A 23,978-nucleotide genomic window follows, 5' to 3' on the forward strand; every position below is an offset into this window, starting at 1 on the left:
TAAGAGTCAAAAAGTGTAAGTATCAGAATAATAGACACATGTTAAAGGCCTAGTTAACTGGTCAATAGATGGGCTAAACACATTAAATGTCATCTCATTTATTCTTAATCACGAACTTCATATTTGAAACAACTGAGGTAGAGCATGTTAAAATGAAGCAAACAAAAAGCCCCCACTCATCATTCCTCTCATTCTTTCTTCCTTACTTTCTTTTAAGGAAGAGAGAACTCTTAAAAACAGGTGAGGGACTCTTCAACTACAGAAAAATAGAGGTGATTTAAATATTCAAGTGCTGAGAGGAGTACAAAAAGTGAAGCTCCCACTGATATTTTCATCAGGGAAGGGCTGTACAGCTCAATAGCTATTCCCCATGAAATAGAGGCCAGAAAAGCCAATGTCAAGTCATTAAGAAAATCACTTCCCTATGGGAACACTAGCCCCACAGGCAATTTGAGATCTTTCGTGCCAATGAGTTGAAGAATCTCTCCCTTTTTATAACCTTCTCCTCCCATCTTTCCCTCAGTATGCTCACATATGCACACACCTTCACAATGAAACCTTTTACACATACATATCCCCATACTCTTCCAGCAGCCCAGGGTTTCCTTCCTAAGGGCCTATAAGAATTTCTTGGTAAAATCAGACCCAGAACGTCCCTGTTTGCCTAGCTTAGAGGTAAGAGTTTAGATTTATTAAGGAGAGATCAGTGCTTTCCTAGAGAAGAGATATTTAGAACAGTCCAAGAGAAATCCAGAAATCCCTCTCCATTTGCCATCCTCCTTATCAATAACAAATATTAATCAGTAACTTGATGAGAAAAGGGAAACTGTTGGCAACTTTGTGTCTATTTCTTCTTGTAACAGGAAAAATGGAAAAAAACAAACAGAAAAGTGGATGGTCAGTAGTTGCTAAGCAACAGAAGGGGACAAATGATCAGCTACTCAGCTAGTTGCCAATCCTCTGGAGCAGGATAACAAATCCCAGCGATGCCATAGTTTTAGGTGTTATGATGACAATTACAGCTTCCCATGATCCCCTCACTTTTAGAGAAGCCTAAAATAAAATGGAATTTGAAAAAAAAAAAGTAATCTTAACTTGATCTCAAACCACAGAGTCTCAAATAAATGTGGAAACCTTGTTTAACTGACCTGCATAAACAACAGCTGACTGTTGTAAAGATTGAATCTGTCCATGACTGCATCCATATTTCTGGTTAATTTCCTTTAAGGGAACTTCGCCAATTAAATTTAATAGCACAAGACTAGTAAAAAACCTGGAAAGTAAATCACCATAAGTATGGTAAGAGATGTCTACAATGAAGATACAACATATGCTAAGAAACAAGAAAGAAGCAAAAAAGCAAGAGAGGATTTATATACTCTGAGAAGATTCCTAATAGGAAATAGGATTAGTGGACAAAGACTGAGCTCAATGTTTACCAAATAAATTCTGACATACATTAGTACTATAGCATAGCAAGGAACTAATATTTATATAACAAAAAGATCTCCATATTTTAATACTGCTAACCAATTTCAAGAAATAAGACTTAGTTCAAGAAATAGAATGGCACAAAAAAATTTAAAAGAATATTTGATTCACAGTTATATGACCACCTACTCATATATTAAAAAAATGATAGAATTTGAAAATAAAAACCAGTATTGACTTGAATGGCAGTAATAACCACAAATAATCCAAGTATATAAATCCTTACAAAATTTACGCTTATGTTGTAAATAATTTACTAGAGACTACTATTAAGAAAAATAATTTTATTATATTTCAAAGAAGGCAAATGATTCAATTTCCCCCATCTGAATCTTTTAATTCACTCCTCCATGGTAACAATCAATCATTTATAATAATGAGATGAAGCATATCCTCAAATGAAGCTACCCTAAGTTGTCAGTTCTAATTCACATCTTTAAGTAAATAAAATAATTAGATGTTCTACTTTATTTTTTTAAGATTTTGTTTTTATTTATTTTGACAGAGTGAGACAGAAAAAGAGAGCACAAGCAGGGGGAGCAGCAGGCAGAGGGAGAGGGAGAAGCAGGCTCCCTGCTGAGCAGAGAGTCAGACGTGGGGCATGATCCCAGAACTCTGGGATCATGACCTAAGCTGAAGGCAGACACCTAAGTGACTGAGACACCCAGGTGCCCCTTAAATGTTCTACCTTAAAAGGTCTTCATCTACAATGGCTTCTAAACAAGTATTAAAGGAGAAACTGAAATATTGATAAATTCAGTGAACACAAGAAAATGACAACTCAGCCAAAACTTTGATCTTATTTCTTTTTTTTTTTAAGATTTTATTTATTTGAGAGAGAGAGAGAGAGAGAGTGAGAGAATGCACAAACCAGGGGGAGAGGCAGAGGAAGAAGGAGAATCAGACTCCCCACTGAGCAGGAAGCCTGATGCAGGGTTCCATCCCAGGAACCTGGGATCATGACCTGAGCTGAAGACAGACACTTACTGACTGAGCCACCCAGGAGCCCCTAAAACTTTTATTTTAATGATAATGGAAATGACTATAATAAACTCAACAACTACTATATATCTAAAACTGTGTTAAATACTGGACAATCAAGGCTTCTTGTTATTTACCTTTTATGGATGGCCATCTAGTGATGCTGTCTCTCAGTTCTGGCTACGACTTCTCCTTTCACACAGCAAGCCAAGAACCCTTCTTAAACTCCCACTAGCTCTGCCACCCATTTCATAGAAGTTGGCAATTTCTCCCATAAATAGAAAAATTGATACCAATCAATAGTAGTCCAATCCTCAAATGTAGGTGTAACCTAAAGGGAAAAAGCAAGATTCATTAGCTAAATTATTACATTACAAAAGAAATAAAACCATAAATATAAACTTTATATTAAAAACAAAGGCCTCAGCATTTGGAAAAATTTCTAAATGTGACAATATCTGTTTATATAGAAATTTCATTTATTCACAAACAACTCATAACCAAAAGAAAAGAGACCACTGAGCATACAAACTGGATTTTACAGACTCAAAGAACTTTAACCAGACACTATTAATCTCAACATTCTGAAGCTAAGTACAATCTTAAGTATTTTCTGATTTCCAAGAAAGAATCAAGAGAAGAGAAAAAGGAGGGAAGGAAAGGAGGAATCAATATTCACAATTGCTATATTATCTAAAATATCCGGGGTTCAAAAACAACAATAAAAATTATGAGACATGCAAAGAAATGGGAAAGTGTGTCACAAGGGAAAAAATCTTCCACAAGAAACACCTTTGAGAGGTTCCAGATGTTGGGAATGTCAAAGACTTCAAAGTAGACAAATGTGGTCAAAGAACAAAAGAAAAACATGCTAAATGAAGTAAAGGAAGGTATGATAACAATGTCTCATCAAGAAGAGGATAAAAATAAAACGGAAGAAATTATTTTTTTAAAATGGAAATACTGAAGGTGAAGAGTATAATAACAGAATAAATCACTATAGACCTCAACATTAGATGTAAGTTGGCAGAAGAATGAGCAAATATGAAGATATATCAATAGAGACTATGCAAAAAAAAAACTACAATTCCTCTGCTATTCCTGAATAAATTCGTTTTTTTTACTTAAATAAATGTTCTCTTTGCTCTATTTAGAGTTAACAGAGCAAAACTGTATTGGAGCAAGGAAATGACAAGAGGTAGTAACTAAAATCCAAGGAGCAAATAAAGAAAAACACAAATCTTAAGAATTTTAATGTAACAAACTCTACAAATATGCATTTTTCCTCTCTTCTCACCTTCTTTAAACACACAAAATTACGTAAATAACAATGTACTATTAGGTTTGTGACACCTACAGGTGTGCATGTGTAACAGTAATAGCACAAAAAAAGAATAGCACTATACAAGAATTATGCTTCTATATCTCACTGGAATTAAGTTAGTATAAATTTTAAGCTGTATTGTAACCCCTTGAGTAACAACTGGGAATAAGTTAAAAAAAATAGAGAAAAATTACTTAAATACATTAAAATGTTACATTAAGAAATATTCACTTAATTCAAAAGAAATCAGTAAAAAAAAAGTACAGGAGAACAAAAACGACATAAGAGATATAGAAAGTAAAAAGAAAAAACATAGATGTTACTTTGTGTTCCTAATAACATTAAATGTGAAAGGGTTAAATAACTGAAGGTAGATTAACAGACTACATAAAAAAACTGAATCCAACAATATGTTTTCTGTAAGAGACACAATATAGATACAAAAATATAAATAGGGGGGTGCCTGGGTGGCTCAGTGGGTTAAGCCGCTGCCTTCGGCTCAGGTCATGATCCCAGGTCCTGGGTTCGAGCCCCACATTGGGCTTTCTGCTCAGCAGGGAGCCTGCTTCCTCCTCTCTCTCTGCCTGCCTCTCTGCCTACTTGTGATTTCTCTCTGTCAAATAAATAAATAAAATCTTAAAAAATATATATATATAAATAGGTCAAAAGTAGAAGGAAGGGAAAAGGGAAAGTATCATGCAAACCACAACTATAATAAATATGGAGAGGCCATACTAATAGCACATAAAATAGAATGTTAAAAAATGTTAATAAAAATTAGAGGAACATTCTATAATGATAAAAGGATCAATCTGTAGAGTATAAATATATACAGGGTGCCAAAATACATGAACAAAACTTGAAAGAAATGAAGAGAAAAACAGACAATTCAAAAATAATTGTTGAAGACTTAAACACCCTAACTTTCAACAATGGATAGGACAACCAAGCAGAACAACCTAGTCTTCTAAGACAACATTCTAAATCAACTAGACCTAACAGACACCTATAGAACTCCATCCAAGAAGACTGCACATTCTTCTTGAACACACAGAACATTCTCCAGGATAGACCATATTCAGGCAATAAAACAAGCTTCAATATATAAAAATATAAGGGTGCCTGGCTGGTTCAGTCAGTGAAATGTGTGAATCTTGATCTCAAGGTGGTAGGTTCAAGCCCATTTGGTATAGAGATTACTTAATATATACTTGTGTGCACGCACACACATACACACACACACACACACACACGTGTGGGGGGGTGTCTGTGTCTCTATTAAAATTACACAACAGGGGTGCCTGGGTGGCTCAGTTATTAAGTACCTGCCTTCAGTTCAGGTCATGATCCCAGGGTCCTGGGATCAAGCCCTGCATCGGGCTCCCTCCTCAGTGGGAAGCCTGCTTCTCCCTCCCTCACTCCCTCTGTCTGTGTTCCCTCTTTCACTGTATCTCTCTCTGTCAAATAAATAAATAAAATCTTTTTAAAAATCAGGTTTTAAAAAAAATTTAAAAATAAAATAAAATAAAATTACACAACATATGCTTCCTGACAACAGAATGAAATTAGAAGTAAATGACAAAAAATTCTGGAAATTTACGATGTCAGAATTAAACAAGAAACTAGTAAATAACAATGGGTTAGGAAAAAATCATAACAAATTGCAAAATACCTTGAAATGAGTGAATATAACAAATGAAAACATTATATACCAAATTTATTACAGGATGCAGTAAAAGTAGTATTTTGAGGAAAATGTATAGCTATAAATGTCTATACTAAAAATAAATAAGGTCTCAAATCAATACTAATCTTCCACATTAAGACACTTGCAAGCAGGAGGACAAAGTAAAACCAAAGGAAGAAGGAAGAAAATAATAAAGAGCAGAAACCAATGAAGTAGAAAGCTAAAAAAAAAATAAAGAAAAATCAACTTAAAAAAAATCATTCTGGTAAAAGGCAAACTGAAGCACATAAAATTTTGCAAGAGTTTATTTGATTTGGACAGTGCCAGCTTTGCGCAGTGGCAGTATTGTAGCCAATGAGGTTTATCCAAGGCGCGATTATTGCTAATTGATTTGGACAGTGCCAAACCAAATGTCGTTGGTTAAAAGCCCTCCACTAACAGGAGAGAGGAGCAAAGTTTTTATAGAGAAAATACTGAAGCAAAGTAAAGCAAAGCAATTATTTGATTGGTTAGAACTTAAGCACTTGCCTTATTTGGGGAAACCTCATTAGCTATTTGTGATTAGTTTTTCTCAAGTTTAAATTTCTTGGACTAGAGTATACTGCCTCCAACTTAAGTTTTGGTTTGCTTATGTAAACTACCAGGGCATCACCTCAGTCTAATGGCCTCCTTGTTTAAACACTTTTAACAGTGCTTTAAAAAAAGCAACAAAGTTGAAAAAATTTTAGCTAGACTGGTCCAGAAGTGAAGAGAGAAGACTTAAATTATTAAATTCAGAAATGAAAGAAGGGACACCACTAGTGAATGTACAGAGGAAAAAAAGGTGGGGAGGGGGCTTATAAGGAAATAATGTGAACTGAATACCAACAGATGAGATAAACAAATTCTTGGAAACATACAAACTACCAAAAGTGATTCAGGAAAAAACAAGATATGAATAGATCTATTACAAGCAAAGAGGTTGAATTAGTAATAAATTTACTCCAAAGAAAAGTACGGGCCCAAATAGCTTGACTGGTGAAATCTGCTAAATGTTTAAATAAGAAATAACAGCAATCTTTCACAAATTCTTCCTCAAAGCCACACAAAGTCATCATGAGAAAAGAGAACTATGGACAGTATATCTAATAAATATAGATAAAACAATGCTCAATAAAATACTAGCAATCCAAATCTAGGAATAGATAAAGAGTATTATACAAATAACCAAATGGGATTTGCCCAGAAAATCCAAGGCTAATATCTGAAAATCAACTACTGTAATAAACTATATCAATAAAATGGACAAAACCACATGATGATCTCAACAGATGCAGCAAAAACACTTGACAAAATCTAACAACCTCTCATGATAAAAGCACTCAACAAACTGGTAATAGAAAGGAACTTCCTCAACCTGATAAAAGCCATCTGCAAAAAACCCACAACACCAAGACTGATGGTGAAAAACCGAGTACTTTTGCCCCAAGATAAGGAACAAGACAAAGATGTCTGCTGTTGCTACTCCTATTCCATATTTTACTGGAGATTCTAAGCAAGTCAATTAGGAGAAAGAAAGATAAATAAAAGACAACCAGACTGGAAAGGAAGAAGCAAAACTATCTCTATTTGCAGATAACATGATATTGTATCTAGAAAATTCTAAGGAATGCAGAAAAATACTATTAAAATTGATGAGCAAGTTTAATAGGTTACAGGATACAATATCAATATAGAAAAAATAAGTTTTTTGATAGTTTATGATAGCATCAAAAAGAATAAAATGCTTAGCAATAAGCTTAACAAAAAAATACAAAACTTGTACTCTGAAAACTAAAAATTTTTGAAAGATATTAAAGACCTAAATAAATCAAAGAGACAGCTTATTTGCAAGGACTGGAAGACTTAATATTGTTAAGATGGTAATACTTCCCAAATTGACCTACCAATTCTACACAATCCCTATCAAAATTAAGCCAGTTTCTTTGCAGAAATAGGCAAGATGATCTTAAAATTTATAAGGAAATGCAAGTGACCCAGAAGGAACAAAATTGTTTTTCCAAGAATACAAAATTAGAGGGCTCACATTTCCTGTTTTCAAAATTTACTACAAAGCTACAATGATCAAAACAAAACAGCACAGCATCAACATAAGGATATACATAGATCAATGAAATAGAATTGAAAGCCCAGAAATAAACCCTCACATTCATGGTCAATTGATTTTTTTTACAAGAATAACAAGAGAATTAGTGGACTTTCAACAAACACAGCAGGGACACCTGGATATGTACATGCAAAGGAATGAAGTTAGATTCTCATCATACATCAGTCACAAAAGTCCAAGTGGATCATGTAAGATAAAACTATAAAACTCAAAAGAAAACAGGAGTGCATCCTTGTGACACTGAGTTACATAGTACATTTCCAGATATGACACCAAAAGAAAAAAGTTGATAAACTGACCAAAACTCACAACTTCTGCGCTTCAAAAATCATCATCAAGAACATGAAAAGACAACCCATAGAAGGGAAGAAAATATTTCCAAATCTTATATCTGAAAAAAGACTCGTATCCATGATATATAAAAATATTTACCTCAATAATAAAAAAAAAAAATTAATGGCAGAGGATCTGAATATTTTTCTAAGATATTCATATAATCAATAAACACACTGAATATTTTTCTAAGATATTCATATAATCAATAAACACATGAAAAGATGCTCAACATCATTAGCCATTAAGGAAATGCAAGTCCAAACTATAATGAAAGAGCACCACATACTCATTAGGATATATTCAAAAAAGAGAAATAAAAACAAGCATTGGAGAAAATGTGAAGAATAGGAACCCATGTACACTGCTGGTGTAAATGTAATATTATCCAAATGCTTTTGAGGAGTTTGGAAACTCTCAAAATGTTAAAAATAAAGTTACCATATAATCTAGCAATTCTACTCCTAGGGATATACCCAAGAGAATGTGAAACATATATCCATGTAAAAATTTGTACATGAATGTTCACAGCAGCATTACTCATAATAGCCAAAAATCAAAAACATACCAAATGTCCATTAATTGATGAAGAGATGGAGTACATCCATACAGTGGAATATTATTCTGCAATATAAAGAACTTAGGAACTGTTACATGCTTTACTGCAGCTTTATTTGCTATAGTCAAGATATAGAAGTAGCCCAAGTATCCATCAACAGATGAATGGATAAAGAAGGTGTGGTACAGGTATACAATGAAATATTACTCAACCATAAAAAAGTATGGGATCCTGCCATTTGTGACATGGACAGATCTAGACTATATAATGCTAAGTGAAATAAGTCAGAGGAAGACAAATACCCCATGATTTTATTTATATGTGGAATCTAAAAAACAAAATAAATGAATACACAAATAAAAAGCAGCATCAGACATATAAATACAGAAAACTAAGAGTTGCCAGAGGGAAGAAGGTGGCGGAGTAGGCAAAAACGAATGAAGGGGAGTGGGAGATACAGGCTTCCGGTTATGAAATAAGTCATAGGAATAAAAGGTACAACATAAGAAATACAGTCAATGGTATTATAATAGCACTGCATGGTGACAGATGGTAGCTACATTTGTGGTGACCACAGCAAAACATACAGAGTTTTGAATCATTATGTTATATACCTAAAACTAATGTAACATCATGTGTCAACTACGCTCAAATTTTTTTTTAATTTTCTAAAATAGATTTTAAAAAGGATACATGTTATGCCCCAGACAAACCCTGAAAACATTATGCTAAGTGAAAGACACCAGTCATAAAAGACTACATATTATATGATGCCATTTATATGAAATTTCCAGAAGAGGAAAGTCTATAGGAACAGAAGGCATACCATTACATTAGTAGTTGGTTGGGACTAAGGGAGAATGAGGAGATTGGAGAAAATTTGGGAGTGACTGCTGAAGCATACAAGGTTTCTTTCTGGGGTGATGAATATGTTCTGAAATTAGATATTGATGATAACTGCACAACTCTGTGCACGAACTAAAAATCACTGACTTAACTTTAAATGTGTAAGTGTAAATATGCTATGTGAACCATATTGCAACAAAGCTATTTTAAAAATACATATTCAAATTCTGTATGAAAAAATTTTCAGAAGACTCTTGGAAGCCCAAAAATAGACTTAAAGAAATAGAGAAACATTCCTTTTCATGAATAAGACCAATCAACTTAAAAAAGAAGGAGGGGCACCCTGGGTGGCTCAGTTGGTTCAGCTCCAACTCTTGAGTTCAGCTCAGGTTCTGACCTTGGGGTCATGGGATGAGGCTCTGTGTCAGGCTTTGTGGTCAGTGAGGAGTCTGCTTCTTTCTCTCTCTCTCCCTCCCTCTGCTCCTGCTCCTGCCCACATACACTAAAATAAATAAATCTTGTTTAAAAAATGGAGAAAAAAATAAAGATAAAAGCTGAAAAAATTTTTTCCTTTGTTGTGTGTATATAAACCTTTTAATAAATGAACCTGTGACTACAGAGTGCCACTATCAAAAAAACAAAAGATAAAATTGAAAAATTAATGCTTGGCTTATCTGTGATTTCACTTTACATGGTTTTAGTTATCCACAGTTAACCATGGTCCAGAAGTTGATGATCTATCAGAAGGTCAATAGTATCTTCACACTACATCACAATGCCTATAGCATTCACCTCACTTCATCTCATTGCATAGGCAATTTATCATCTTACATCCTCACAAGAAGGGTTAGTACAGTAAATAACAAATTTTCAGAGAAAGATCATATTCATAAAGCTTATTATGTTGTAATTGTTCTATAGTTGCTAATCTCTTACTGTGTCTAACCTATAAATTAAACTTTATCATAGGTATGTAGGTATAGGAAAAAACAAAATATACACAGGGTTCAGTACTGAGTGTCAGTCAACCACTGGTGGTCTTGAAATGTATCCCCCACTGATGAGTGACTACTGTACTAGAATAAATTCCAAAAGGAACATAATTCAAAAGAAGGGAACCATACTCAACTACTTGAAGAAAATGTGAGAGAATTCCTTTATAACCTTAGAGCAAGAAAAGCATTTCTCACTGATAGAAAAGCCCACATATTCAACTACATTTCTAAAAATATGAGGTAAAACATACAATAAATAGTCAAAGCCACATAAAAAACTAGGATAAAAATACTTTCAACTCATACCACAAAGCACTACTCTTCCTAATATATAAAATAACCTTTAAAGCTTAAGAAAAAAATCAAAACACAAAAGAAAAATAAACAAAAGACATGGACAATTCATGGGGGGGAGCATACTGTCCTTTAACAAATGGAAAAAATGTTCAATTTCATCATATTTTTAAAATATAAATTAAAACTATACTAAAATGTATAAAAGCTTGATATATTCATCAGGTTGTGGAAAAATAACTACTCTCATATAGTGCTGTTAAAATTGGAAAAATGATACAAATCTTACAGGGCAATTGTGCAAAACCAAAATTATATATGCCTTTATAATTTATCCAGCAATTGTACTTTAGGGGGGTCTTTCCTAAAGATACACCCCATCAAAACTAAACAATATATGCACCAAAGTTATTCACTGTAGCATCACTTGCCATAACAATATACTGGAAACGATCCAAATGTCCATCAATAGAGAAGTGATTGGATACTGGTATATACACAGTGGAGTCATACAGATATTTTTTTTTAAAGATTTTATTTATTTATTTGTCAGAGAGAGCGAGGGAGAGAGAGCGAGCACAGGCAGACAGAATGGCAGGCAGAGGCAGAGGGAGAAGCAGGTTCCCTGACGAGCAAGGAGCCCGATGTGGGACTCGATCCCAGGACGCTGGGATCATGACCTGAGCCGAAGGCAGCTGTTTAACCAACTGAGCCACCCAGGCGTCCCAGATATTTTTTTTTTTTAATTAAAAATCTCCATGAGCTGATACAGAGTGATTTCCAAGATATATTGTTAAGAGAAAAAGATAGTACAAAAAAGGTATATAGCATAGTATCTTCTGTATAAAAAGAAGGTAGGTTAAGAACATACATATCTTCTTGCTAATATTTATAAAACAAAAAAGATACAGGAATATCTTATTTTATGTGCTTCACTTTATTGTGCTTCACAGATATTGTCTTTTTTACAGATTAAAGTTTTGTGACAGACCTGCTTTGAGCAAGTCTATTGGCACCATTTTTCCAACGGCAAATGTCTCTGGGTCACATTTGGTAATTCTCACAGTATTTCAAATTTTATCATTATTATTTTTGTTATGGTAATCTGTGCTCAGTGATCTTTGATGTTACTACTGTAATTGTCTTAAGGTATCAATAACGACACCCATATAAAATGGTGAATTTGATAAATATTATGTGTCATCTGACTACTCCACTGGCCAGCTATTACTCTCTCTCTCTCCCTCTCCTAGGGTTTCCCTGTTCCCTGAGACACAGTGATATTTAAATTAGGCCAGTTAATAACCCTTCAATGGCCTCCATGTGTTCAAATGAAAGGAAGAGTCCCACATCTCTTAAATCAAAAGCTAGAAATTAATAAGCTTAGTGAAGAAGGCATGTCAAGGGCAACTGGGTGGCTCAGTTAAGCATCTATCTTCAGCTCAGATCATGATCTTAGGGTCCCGGGATTGAGCCCCACATCGAACTCCCTGTTCAGCAGGGAGTCTGCTTCTCCCTCTCCCCACTGCTCCTGCTTTCTGTCTCACTCTCTCTCAAATAAAATGAGTGAAATCTTGAAGAAGAAGAAGAAGAAGAAGAAGAAGAAGAAGAAGAAGAAGAAGAAGAAGAAGAAGAAGAAGAAGAAGAAGAAGAAGAAGAAGAAGAAGAAGAAGAAGAAGAGGAGGAGGGGCGGGTGGAGGAAGGCGGCGGCATGTCAAAAGCTGAGACAGGCCAAAAGATAGTCCTCTTCCATTAGCCCAGCTGGGACAGCATAGGAAAAGTACCTGAACCTTTAAATTTAAAGAACTACTCCAGTAAACACACAAATGAAAAGAAAGTGAACAGCCTTATTGCTGATGTGGAGAAAGTTTCAGTGCTCTGGATAGAAGATCAAAACAGCCACAACACTCCCTCAAGCCAAAGCCTAATCCAGGGCAAGTCTCTAACTCTTCTATTCTATGAAGGCTGAGAGAAGTGAGGAAGCTACCCACGAGAACTAGGAAGCTAGCAGATGTTGGTCCATGAGGTTTAAGGGAAGATGTTAAAATATAACATAAAAGTGCAAGGTGAAGCAGCAAATGCTGATATAGAAGCTACAGCAAGTTACCCAGAAGATCTAGCTAAAATCATTAATAAATGTGGATACACCAAACAACAGATTTTCAATGTAGACCAAATAGCTTTCTAGTAGAAGCCATTTAGGAGTTTCACAGCTAGAAAGAACTCAATACCTGGCTTCAAAATTTCAAAGTACAGGATGATTCTTTTTTTTTTTATGTTATGTTAGTCATTAGTTTTGATGTAGTGTTCCAAGATTCATTATTTACACATAACACCCAGTGCTCCATGGATTTTGTACCCTCCTTAATACCCATCACTGGGCCAACGTATTTCCCCCCACTTTCCTCCCCCCAGTTTGTTTCTTAGAGTCCAGTCTCTCATAGTTCATCTCCCCCTCTGATTTCCCCATTTCATTTTTCCTTTCCTTCTCCTAATGTCCTCCATGCCATTCCTTATGCTGAAATAAGTCAAGCAGGATGACTCTTATTAGAGGATTATGCAACTGGAGACTTGAAATTGAAGCCAGTGCTCATTTACCACTCCAAAAATCCTAACCCTCTTAAGAATTATGCTAAATCTACTGTCTGTGTTCTTTAAATGAAAGCCTAGATGACAGCAAATCTGTTCACAACATGATTTACTGAGTATTTTAAACCCAATGTTGAGACCTACTCAGAAAAAAAGAGTCCTTTCCAACTACTGCAGATAAGGCACCTGGTCACCCATGAGCTCTGACAGAGATGTACAAGGTAAATGTCTTCCTGCTGGCTAACAGAGTATCCATTCTGCAGTCCATGGATCATAGAGTATAAACGATACTTAAACAATATGGGGTTGGGGTGCAAACTGCTCGTGTAGTTGAAAATCTGTATGTAAATTCTGACTCCCCCAAAACTTAACTGCTCATAGCCTACTGTTGACAGAAAGCCTTACCAATAACAGAAACTGTTGATTAACGCATATTTTACGCTATATGTATTATATACTATATTGTTATGATATAGTCAGAGAAAATAAAATGTTAAGAAAATAATAAGGAAGAGAAAATACACAGTACTGTGCTATATTCATTGAAAAAAAAAAAAATCCAGGGGCACCTGGGTGGCTCAGTGGGTTAAAGCCTCTGCCTTCAGCTCAGGTCATGATCCCGGGGTCTTGGGATCGAGCCCCACATCGGGCTCTCTGCTCCACAGGGAGCCTGCTTCCTCCTCTCTCTCTCTGCCTGCCTCTCTGCCTACTTGTGATCTCTGTCAAATAAATAAATAAAAATCTTTAAAGAAAAAAAATCCATGTGGGGCACCTGGGTGGCTCAGTGGGTTAAAGCCTCTGCCTTCGGCTCAGGTCATGGTCCCAGTGTCCTGGGATCGAGCCCCACATCGGGCTCTGTGCTCTGCAGGGAGCCTGCCTCCCCCTCTCTCTCTATCTGCCTCTCTGCCTACTTGTGATCTCTGTCTGTCAAGTAAATAAAATCTTTAAAAAAAAAAAAAATCCATGTACAAGTGGATCTACAAAGTTCACACCCATGTTGTTCAAGGATCAACTATAATTTTGACTTTCAAGTCTTACTGTTTAAGAACTATGTATTTCATAGGATATCATTGTCAAAGACAGTTATTCCTCAGATGGATCTGGGCAAAGTACATCAAGAACTTTCCAGAAAGGATTCACCATTCTAGGTGCCATAAGGACATTTGTGATTCATAGGAAGAGGTCAAAATATTAACATTAACAGGAATTTAGAAGTTAACTCCAACCCTCACAGATGACTTTGAGGGTCCATGACTCCAGTAGAGGAAGTAAGTGCAGATGTGGGGCAAATAGCAAGAGAACTAGAATTAGAAGTGGTTCCTGAAGATGTAATGGATTGTTGCAATCTCTTAATAAAACTTGAATGGAGGAGGAAAGAAAGTGGTTCCTTGAGATAGAAACTACTCCTGGTGCAGATGCTGTGGGAACTGCTAAAATAACAACAAAAGATTTAGAGTATGACATAAACTTAGTTGATAAAACAATGGCATGGTTTGAGAAGTTTGACTCCAATTTTGAAAGAATTTCTACTTGCAGATAAAATGTTATTAAACAGCATCACATGCTACAAAGAAATAATCTGTGAGTCAATTGATGTGGCAAATTTCATCATTGTCTTATTTTAAGAAATTGCCACAGTCGGGGTGCCTGGGTGGCTCAGTGGGTTAAAGCCTCTGCTTTCGGCTCAGGTCATAATCCCAGGGTCCTGGGATCGAGCCCCGCATTGGGCTCTCTGCTCAGCGGGGAGCCTGCTTTCCTTGTTCTCTCTCTGCCTGCCTCTCAGCCTACTTGTGATCTCTGTCTGTCAAATAAATTTTTAAAAAAATTTTTTTTAAAAAGAAAAGAAATTGCCAAGTTATCTTAAAAACAAAACCAAAAAAAAATTGGGCCCCAAGGTACAGTAAGTTAAGCGTCTAACTCTTGGCTTTGGCTCAGGTTACGGTCTCAGAGTTGTGGGATCAAGCTCAGCAAGGAGTCCACTGAAGTTTCTCTCTCCTTCTGCCCCTCTCCATGCTCACTCACTCTCTCTCTAAAATAAATAAATAAATTTTTTTTAAAAAGAATATTTGTTATTTTTTTGTAGTTCCTTTAGGCGTAAGGTTAGATTGTTTGAGATATTTTTTGCTTCTTTAGGAAGGCATGTATTGTTATATACCTTTCTCTTAGAATTGCTTTCACTGTCTCAGAGATTTTGGACCATTGTGTTTTCATATCCATTTGTCTCTATGTATTTTTTGGTTTCTTCTTTGATTGCTTCATTGACCCACTGATTGTTTAGTATCATGTTTAGTCTCCATGTGTTTGCTTGTTTTTTGCAGTTTTTTTTTTCCTTCTGATTTATTTCTAGTTTCATACTGTTGTGGTCAGAAAAGATGCATGCTATGATTTCAATCTTCTTAAATTTATTGAGACTTGTTTTATGGCCTAATATGTGATCTATTCTGGAGAATGCTCCATGTGTGCTTGATAAGAATGTGTATTCTTTTGTTTTGAAATGGAATGATATATATATATATATATATATATACACATATATATATATATATATATACCAGATGTTCATAACAGATTATATATATCTGTTATGAACATCTGGTCCAATGTCTCATTTAAAGACACAGTTTCCTTATTAATTTTCTGTCTGGAAATTATTGAAGTAAGTGGAATATAAAGGCCCCTACTATTATTGTATTACAATAAATTCCTCTCTTCATGTCCATTAATACTTGTTTTATGTATTTAGATGTTCCAGTGTTGGGCATATAGATATTTACTATTGTTATATCCTCTTGTTGGATTGATCCCTTTATCATTATGTAATGCCTTTCTTTGTCTCATTACAGTCTTTGTTTTAAATTCTATTTTGTCTGATATAAGTATGGGTTCACTGGGCTTTTTTTCCCCCCGATTCCATTTGCATGGCAAATGTTTTGCCATCCCCTCACTTTCAGTCTATATGCATCTTTAGGTTTGAGGTAAGTCTCTTTTAAGCAGCACATAGATTGAGCTCATGTTTTTTTTTTTTTAATCCATTCTACCATTCTAGTCTTTTGATTGGAGAATTTAGACCATTTACATTTAAAGTAATTATTGATAGGTATATACTTCATTTAAAAAAATTGTACTTAATATATAAAATTGGTTTTCTGGTTGTTTTTGTGATTCTTCTTTGTTCTTCTCTTGTTTTCTTTATGAATGATGAATATCTATAATGTTTTGTTTGTCTTTCTTTCTCCTTATTTTTTGTATATCTATCATAGGTTTTGGGTTTGTGGCTACCATAATGTTCATACATAATATACTAAGTAAATAGTCCATATTAATCTGATGGCCATTTTTTTCTTTTTCCTCTTCTCTTTCTACTCCCTTCTCCACATTTTATGTACATGTTGTCATAGTACATGTCATATTTTACATCTCTCTATTCATATCTTTCTTATATCTAAATATAGCCATTTCTTTTCTACCTAAAGAAGTCATTTTATTATTTCTTGTAAGGCTACTTAAGTTTTGATAAACTCCTTTACCTCTTGTTTGTCTGGGGAAACTCTTTATTGCTCCTTCAAATCTGAATGATAATCTTACCAGGTGCAGTATGCTTGGTTTTAAGATTTTCCTTTCAGTACTTTGAATACGTCATGCCACTCCCTTCTGGCTTGCAAAGCTTCTGCTGAAAAATCAACAGGTAGTCTTATAGGTTTTCCCATGGAGGTAACTTTGTTACTCTATTGCAGCTTTTAGGATTCTCTCTTTATCTTTAACCCTTGACATTTTAATTAGTTTATGCTATAGTGTGGGCCTCCTTGAGTTCATCTTGTTTGGAAATCTCTGGGACTTGGATGTCTATCTCCTTCTTTAGGTTAGGGAGGTTTTTCAGTTATTATTTCTTCAAATAAGTATTTTAAATCTTTCTTTCTTTTTCTTCTGGGACCCCTATCAGATGAATTTGCTTGTTTTTGTTCAAAAGATTTCTTAATCTATCCTCCTTTTTTTTTTAATCTTTTCTCTTTTTGCCGTTCAACTTGTGTGCCATTACCCTGTCTTCCAGATCATTGATATTTTCTTCTGCATCCTCTAATATACTGTTGATTCCCTCTAGTGTGTTTTTTTATTTCAATTATTGTATTCTTCAGTTCTGATTCATTCAATATTTTTCTATCACGTTATTGAAGGTCTCACTAAATTCTTTCATTCTTTTCTCCAGCCTAGTATTTTTATAATTGTTACTTTAAATTCTTTATCAAGCATGTTGCTTATCTCTGTTTCACTAAATTCTTTTATTGAGGTTTTTTTCCTGCTCTGTCTTTTGAAGCATATACTTCTGTGTCTATTTCTATGGATTAGATGAAATGGCTTGCTACGTCTCCTAAAGTTGTAGGAACTGTACTGTGTATGGTGACCCTTATACAGACTGTGTATGCTTGATGACTTTGTTGGCTGGCTGGAGCTGTGGATATATATGCTACTCTTTTAAATTTTGACTTTTTACAGAGAAAGTTAAAGAAAAAAATTATATAAAAAAGAAAAAGAACAAACCAAAAGGAAGAATTAAAATAAAATAAGACAAACTTTTTAAAGTTTAAAGAAAAAAGTAAAAATTTAAAACAACAATACAAAACTGCAACTTTTCTTCTGTGTCCCAGAACCACAGGACAGCTGGTATGGGCTTGTGGACCCTGGACTTGCTGAGGTTGCAAGCTCACAGCGAGCCAGACCCTGCTCCAGTCTGAGGTATTAAGGTGGAGGGGAAGAGTATGCTCCCACAGTTCCTCAGTCCTTCTAACTGCAGCACTTCTTCTGTGCCTCAGTACAATTGGAAATGCTGTGGCCTTCAGAACCCTGGGCTGACTGAGTTCACAAAGTCTCTCTGATGATCTGACCCACCAGTTGTGGAGTCAGAACCCTCCAATTATGGCACCCAAACCTGCCCCTTGTGGTGGCCAAACTCTATTCTGGTCTGGACCCTCAAGGTGGAAGAGGAGGGAGCATTCCTGCAATTCCATAGCCCCTCTAAACTGTGGCTTTTCTTCTGCATGCCAGTGCTTCTAGGGCTGGGGTGGTTCTGTGGACCCTGGACTCACTGAAGTCACAAGTCGACTGAGATGACCAGACATGCCCACCACAGTATCTGGATATTGCTCCAGTCCTGGCTTCAAAGGAGAATATAAACCATGTTGTTCCCTAGTCTCTCTGATCTGAAGAACTTTCCCACAATTCCTCCACCACCTGGCAGAGTTCTAGTATTATCTCTTTTATATGCTAGTGACTCTTTTAAACCATGCTTTTTCTGTGCACAAGGACAGAGAGATCTGTTCCAGGTCCCTCAATACTATCCCTCCTCATTGCAGCACTGGGGGGAGGGTTCCCTTTGTTACGGTATCTCTCTGTCTCTCTTGTTGCTCTCTTGCTGTTCTGTCTTTGGTCATTTGGTAGCTGTTCAGTCAGCCCACATTTCTTCTTCAGGAGGAATTAGCCTACTAATAGGTATAATATTGTGGGTTCCATTGAGAAGGTGAGTTTGGAGTCTTCCTACAGAACCCTTAGGTATAGTTATTTTTAATATGTCTCTCTTTAGCTTTTGTATAGAGTTAGAAGTGATTTACATAATACCATTACATTCAGAAATCTGAATTTCACTAGAAATTTACCTTCACCAGTGAGTTTTATACATTCATGTGTCTTTATATTGTTAATTAGCATCCTTTCATTTCAGCACAAAGAACTCCCTTTATCATTTCTTATAAAGCACATCTAGTGGTGGTGAACATCCTTAGCTTTTGTTTGGTAAAGTCTTTCACTCTTTTTTTCTGAAGGATAGCACTGCTACATATAGTATTGGTGACTGGCAATTTTTTCTTTCAATATTTTGAGTTTATCATACCATTAAAACAGGCCTGCAAAGTTTCCGCTGAGAAATCCACCAGAAGCTTTATGAGTTTCCTTGTATATGACAAGCATCTTTTCTTTTGCTGCTTTCAAAATTCTGATTCTTTGATTTTTGACAGTTTGATAATAATGTGTCCCAGTAAAGTCCTCTTTGGGTTATATCTGTTTGGGGCCCCCTTTAGCTTATGTACATAGATGTCTATATCTTTCCCTATATTTGGGATATTTTTAGCCATTATTTCTTTAAAGAGACTTTCCGTCATCTTCTATCTTCTCCATCTTGGACTTCAATACGTATACATTGTTTTGCTTGATAGTGTTCCATCAAGAGTCACATGTTCTACTGTCTAAGCCAAGACTAAGCCAACCAGGTACCACTTTTCCTAAGTGGTATACTATCAATATTAAGACTAATCAAGCTTTCCTCTTTGCTGTAGTTGCTAGAAAACTCAGAACCAAAGTTGGGTACAGGAAATATACATGACTTAAAGACATGCATATTTACGTACCAACTATTGCTTGAGTTCTACATTATGACCTTATTTTCAATTTCCTATTATCTCAATCATCCTTTATGATAAAGTACCTCAAATACTTTTTGAAAGGAGGTTAGAGAAAATTGATAAATAGGCAAATAAATTAAAAGGCTACTGTAGGGGCACCTGGGTGACTCGGTGGGTTAAAGCCTCTGCCTATGGCTCAGGTCATGATCTCAGGGTCCTGGGATTGAGCCCAGCATCAGGTTCTCTGCTCAGCAGGGAGCCTGCTTCCTCCTCTCTCTCTCTCTGCTTGCCTCTCTGCCTACTCGTGATCTCTCTGTCAAATAAATAAAATCCTTTTAAAAAACTTAAAAAATAAAATAAAAGGCTACTGTAACATTTAGCTTATTTTAAAACAACTTTCTTCTTACCTATTCTTTATTCCCACCACTAATACCCTAGTCTAAACAAACAAACAAGATGTTCCCTTAGGGTATCTTTAGTGCTCAGGATTCTATGAAAGCATTTTCTCTCCATTTTCACAAATACAGTAGTGAAGAAAACAGAACTCACCAAGTAAACCATATGCAGATAGTTCTCTAAAGCAATGCCTTTAATTGCTCTTTGGAGATCAGCAAAAATATCTAAAGTATCAATTGGAGAAAGTGAAGAAGAAAGAGTTGCTGAACCAAGATGTGTTGGATGATACACTTTTCCTGGTTGAGGGGTAGGAATAGGGAATAATGAACCAAATGTTAAAAATAAAATACTGTTTCTCTGTATTTTGTAATTAACCTTTTAGTATCTGATCAATTTTGCCCAATGCATGGATATTTATGAGCAGATTCTATGTTAATTGTCTGATGTTGCTAAATGCAACACTGACTTACTAAAACTGCTTCATATACCACTTGAAAAAACAGTTTCCTTTTATACTGTTTGAAAAGTCAATTTCCTTTTACTAAACCGTCTAAAGTCACTAAAGATGAAAAAATGAGTCAACTACAACTAAGAAGTCACATTTACCTTCTGTTCCATCACTAGCTTCAGTAGTTTGGATTAATTCATTTTCCAGCAGCCACATTACACAGGCCTCAATTGCTCCAAGTTGAACAGAACTTGGTTATTCTGAATTCCCAACTTTCCTTCTTTCATACTTGCAGCCAAAAACGTGGAAGAAGCATAAGTCTGCATATCTTGTGATGTTCTTGCCACTCCACCAACTATTATCTGTTAAGAGGTTTGAAATTTTTTGTAACTTTTCAATAAGACGTGCAGGCCCTCATGATATAAAAGTAGTGATTTTGTTCCCTTAAAATATTCTCAGCATCTTAATGTAGAGACTTTAAATTAACTCTTCCATCATTACTCATTATACATGTAGATAACACAAAAATTTCCTTAAAATTTTTAATGCTAGTATTGAATATTTCCCACTCAGAAAGAGGATGGGAATGGGTATAGAAAAAATGAAGTCAGTTGTGCCTTGTGGAAATCATCTTCCTACAATTATACTAAATATACAAATTAATTAAATGTACTAATTTTTCCCTTGCCTTCTTCCATTTAATACATATTGAAACACCAAATCAACCTAAACAGAGCTATCATACCCTTTTTAATGACCACAAAACATAGTTTTACCAAGATTTATTTAGTATTAATAGTATTTTGGTTGTTTCTAGTTTTTTCTTAATACCAATAATGCCATAATAAACATTCCTGTATATTTAAGTTGATGTAATTTCACATATACCTCCCTAGGTAAAACTCTTAATTGTGAATCTACTGGTTCAATGGCTATGTGTTTTGTTCTGGGGCTTGCCTGTTTTTTAATCTTAGCAGTTATGTCTAAGTTAAGCCCTCCCAAAAGAGTTTCAGCAGTATATGAGAATGCCTACTTTCTATATTCTTACCAACCCCATGGTATTAATTACTTTCCTTTTTGTCCCCCCCCCCAAATGGAGAGCTAAAGGGAAATGGGGGGAAGAAAGTATGAGCACAGGTATCAGTACCCCCAGTACCAGCACTGAAGCCCAGAGCAAGGCATGTTGGTATATAAACAGAAAACTTTCCTGGATGACACAAAACACTTAAAATAAGGAGGCCGGTTACCTTTGAGGATGCAGAAGAGAAACTTTTATTTTTCACTTTAGATCCTTCCATGTTGTTTGAAATTTCTAAACATGTCTACTTGTAATTTTATTTTTTTATTTTTTAAAAAAATATTATTTGTTTGACAGAGAGAGTGAGAGAGCACAAGCAGAGGGAGCAGCAGGCAGAGGGAGAGGGAGAAGCAGGGAACTGAGCGGGGAACCTCATGCAGGATTGGATCCCAGTACCAAGATTATGACGTAAGCCACAGGCAGCTATTTAACCGACTGAGCCATCCAGGCACCCTAATTTGATGTTATTTTAATGCCATAGGTATTATCTGGATGGAAGAACTACTGTCCATTTCTGTCATCTTTTTAAAAATTCTGAAAATAGGGGCACCTGGGTGGCTCAGTTGGTTAAGCGTCCAACTCTTGATTTCGGCTTAGGTCATAGATAATAAAGTATACCTAAAAAATAAAAAGAATCATCTGGCATTTGGGTTTTAATCTACTGTTTTGAAATGTACTGATACAGTACTAGCTATATTAAACTCCAGGAAATAACTTAAATACAAGAGATTCTGACTTAGGGAAACTATAAACAGTCTCATAAAGAAACACTGGGAAACATAAACATAGGGAAACATAAAGAAAAATAGGGAAACTATAAACAATCTCATAAAGAAACACTATAATAAATCTCATAAAGAAACATAAAGAAACAAAGCTAAGATTTTTCTTCACATGTTTAAGTTCTACCATCATATTATAAGCACAAAAGAGCAAATGGTAATTTAGTGAACTCTTTATTACCTCCAGAATCGCTCTTATCATGCTTGCAGTTACTTCTTTTCCTTCTTGTCTTTGCAAATAGCTACAAACAGATTTTAGAGATTCTGAAGTAGAGCTATGCCTTTTGATTTTTCAGAGTTCTTACAAACTAAGATACTCTCATCTATAACCAAAAAACCATACATTTATAAAATCCCAACATATTTCCTTAAGATACCTGTCAAAGAGAATTTCAGTTGTCTTGTTTAAAAAGAAGTTAATAGATGATAGCGGTTATTATGGTCATAGAATTATTGCTGATGCTCTCGTTTTCTGAACTTTGAAGGGGATCCAAATATGCCTATGGCACTTTGGCATAAGGATTATTGTGACCTGAAGGCACTTAGGAAACAGAAAGAGCTCCTTGCCCTCACCCTGCTTGTCTAGAACCAAGATATAAATTTCTCTTCGTGAAGGTGTTCCTCTTATCACTTACCATTGAACAGAAGTGAGCACCAAGGTGGGTTTGCATAATCCTTTCTAAATAATCCTTAACTGATGAATTGTTAAACACTACATCTGAAACTAATGATACACTCTTTGTTGGCTAATTGAATTTAAATTTTTTTTAAATCTGTAACTTCCATTAGTTTCCAGTACATATTTACCTTCCTACAATTTACCACCCCTAGAATCCCTAATCCCTTTTCCTTTGCCTTGTCACTTCTCAATTCTATCGCCTTTTGTTAAAAGGGTATAAAGACCTAACATCTAACTGCTTCTTTGGATCTTCACTGTTTTTCTATAAAAGCCTCTATGTATGCAAAAAATGAAAATATTAATATCAAATAATATATGTAGGCCTTCTGTCCTATTAAACTGTCATTTGTCAGTTCTTGCTAATTAAGTATATAATGATAATAATAGAAGTATTTTGGAAACTATAAAGGAAAATGCAAATGCAAATTACTATTAGTTATATATGATAATATGAATTCAAAAATATTTACAGAAACCTAGAAATTATAACATTCACTAATCTAAACACTTTAGGTTATTGTGACAATCAAAGGAATAAAAATATGTGATAGCATTTATGCATTATAAACATATACAAATATATAATTTATACAAACATAAATACTATTTAAAGCAATTACAACTAGAGATAACCATAATTTTTTTTTCAGAAATGTATCCAATAGTAGGGGAAAAGATAAAAGTACGTAAGATGTTCAAGGTGCAAAAGGAAGGTCACTTGCATTAGAGAAAGCCAAAAGTGGCATTGTGGTAGAGTATACTAACCATTCTAGGCAGAGAGAAAATGCTGCTTTCCTAACACTGACTGCCAAATTGAGAACCAAGACAGAATAAAGATAAGGGACTATAATCTTGATGACTGTTGATTATTTATCCCAGATAAAATTACAAAAAGAGGGACGCCTGAGTGGCTCAGTTGGTTAAGCAGCTGCCTTCGGCTCAGGTCATGATCCCGGCGTCC

At 35.2% G+C, this 23,978-nt stretch overlaps 2 pseudogenes; one reads left to right on the forward strand and one right to left on the reverse strand.

Moving 5' to 3' along the window:
• LOC125097362 (DNA polymerase theta-like) overlaps positions 1-23,978 on the reverse strand; it is a 139,990-nt pseudogene that overhangs the window by 98,071 nt on the left and 17,941 nt on the right.
• On the forward strand, positions 5,809-6,000 carry LOC125089535 (uncharacterized; annotated as a pseudogene).

The sequence above is a fragment of the Lutra lutra genome, chromosome 1, assembly GCF_902655055.1.
Source record: "Lutra lutra chromosome 1, mLutLut1.2, whole genome shotgun sequence".
NCBI lineage: Eukaryota > Metazoa > Chordata > Mammalia > Carnivora > Mustelidae > Lutra > Lutra lutra.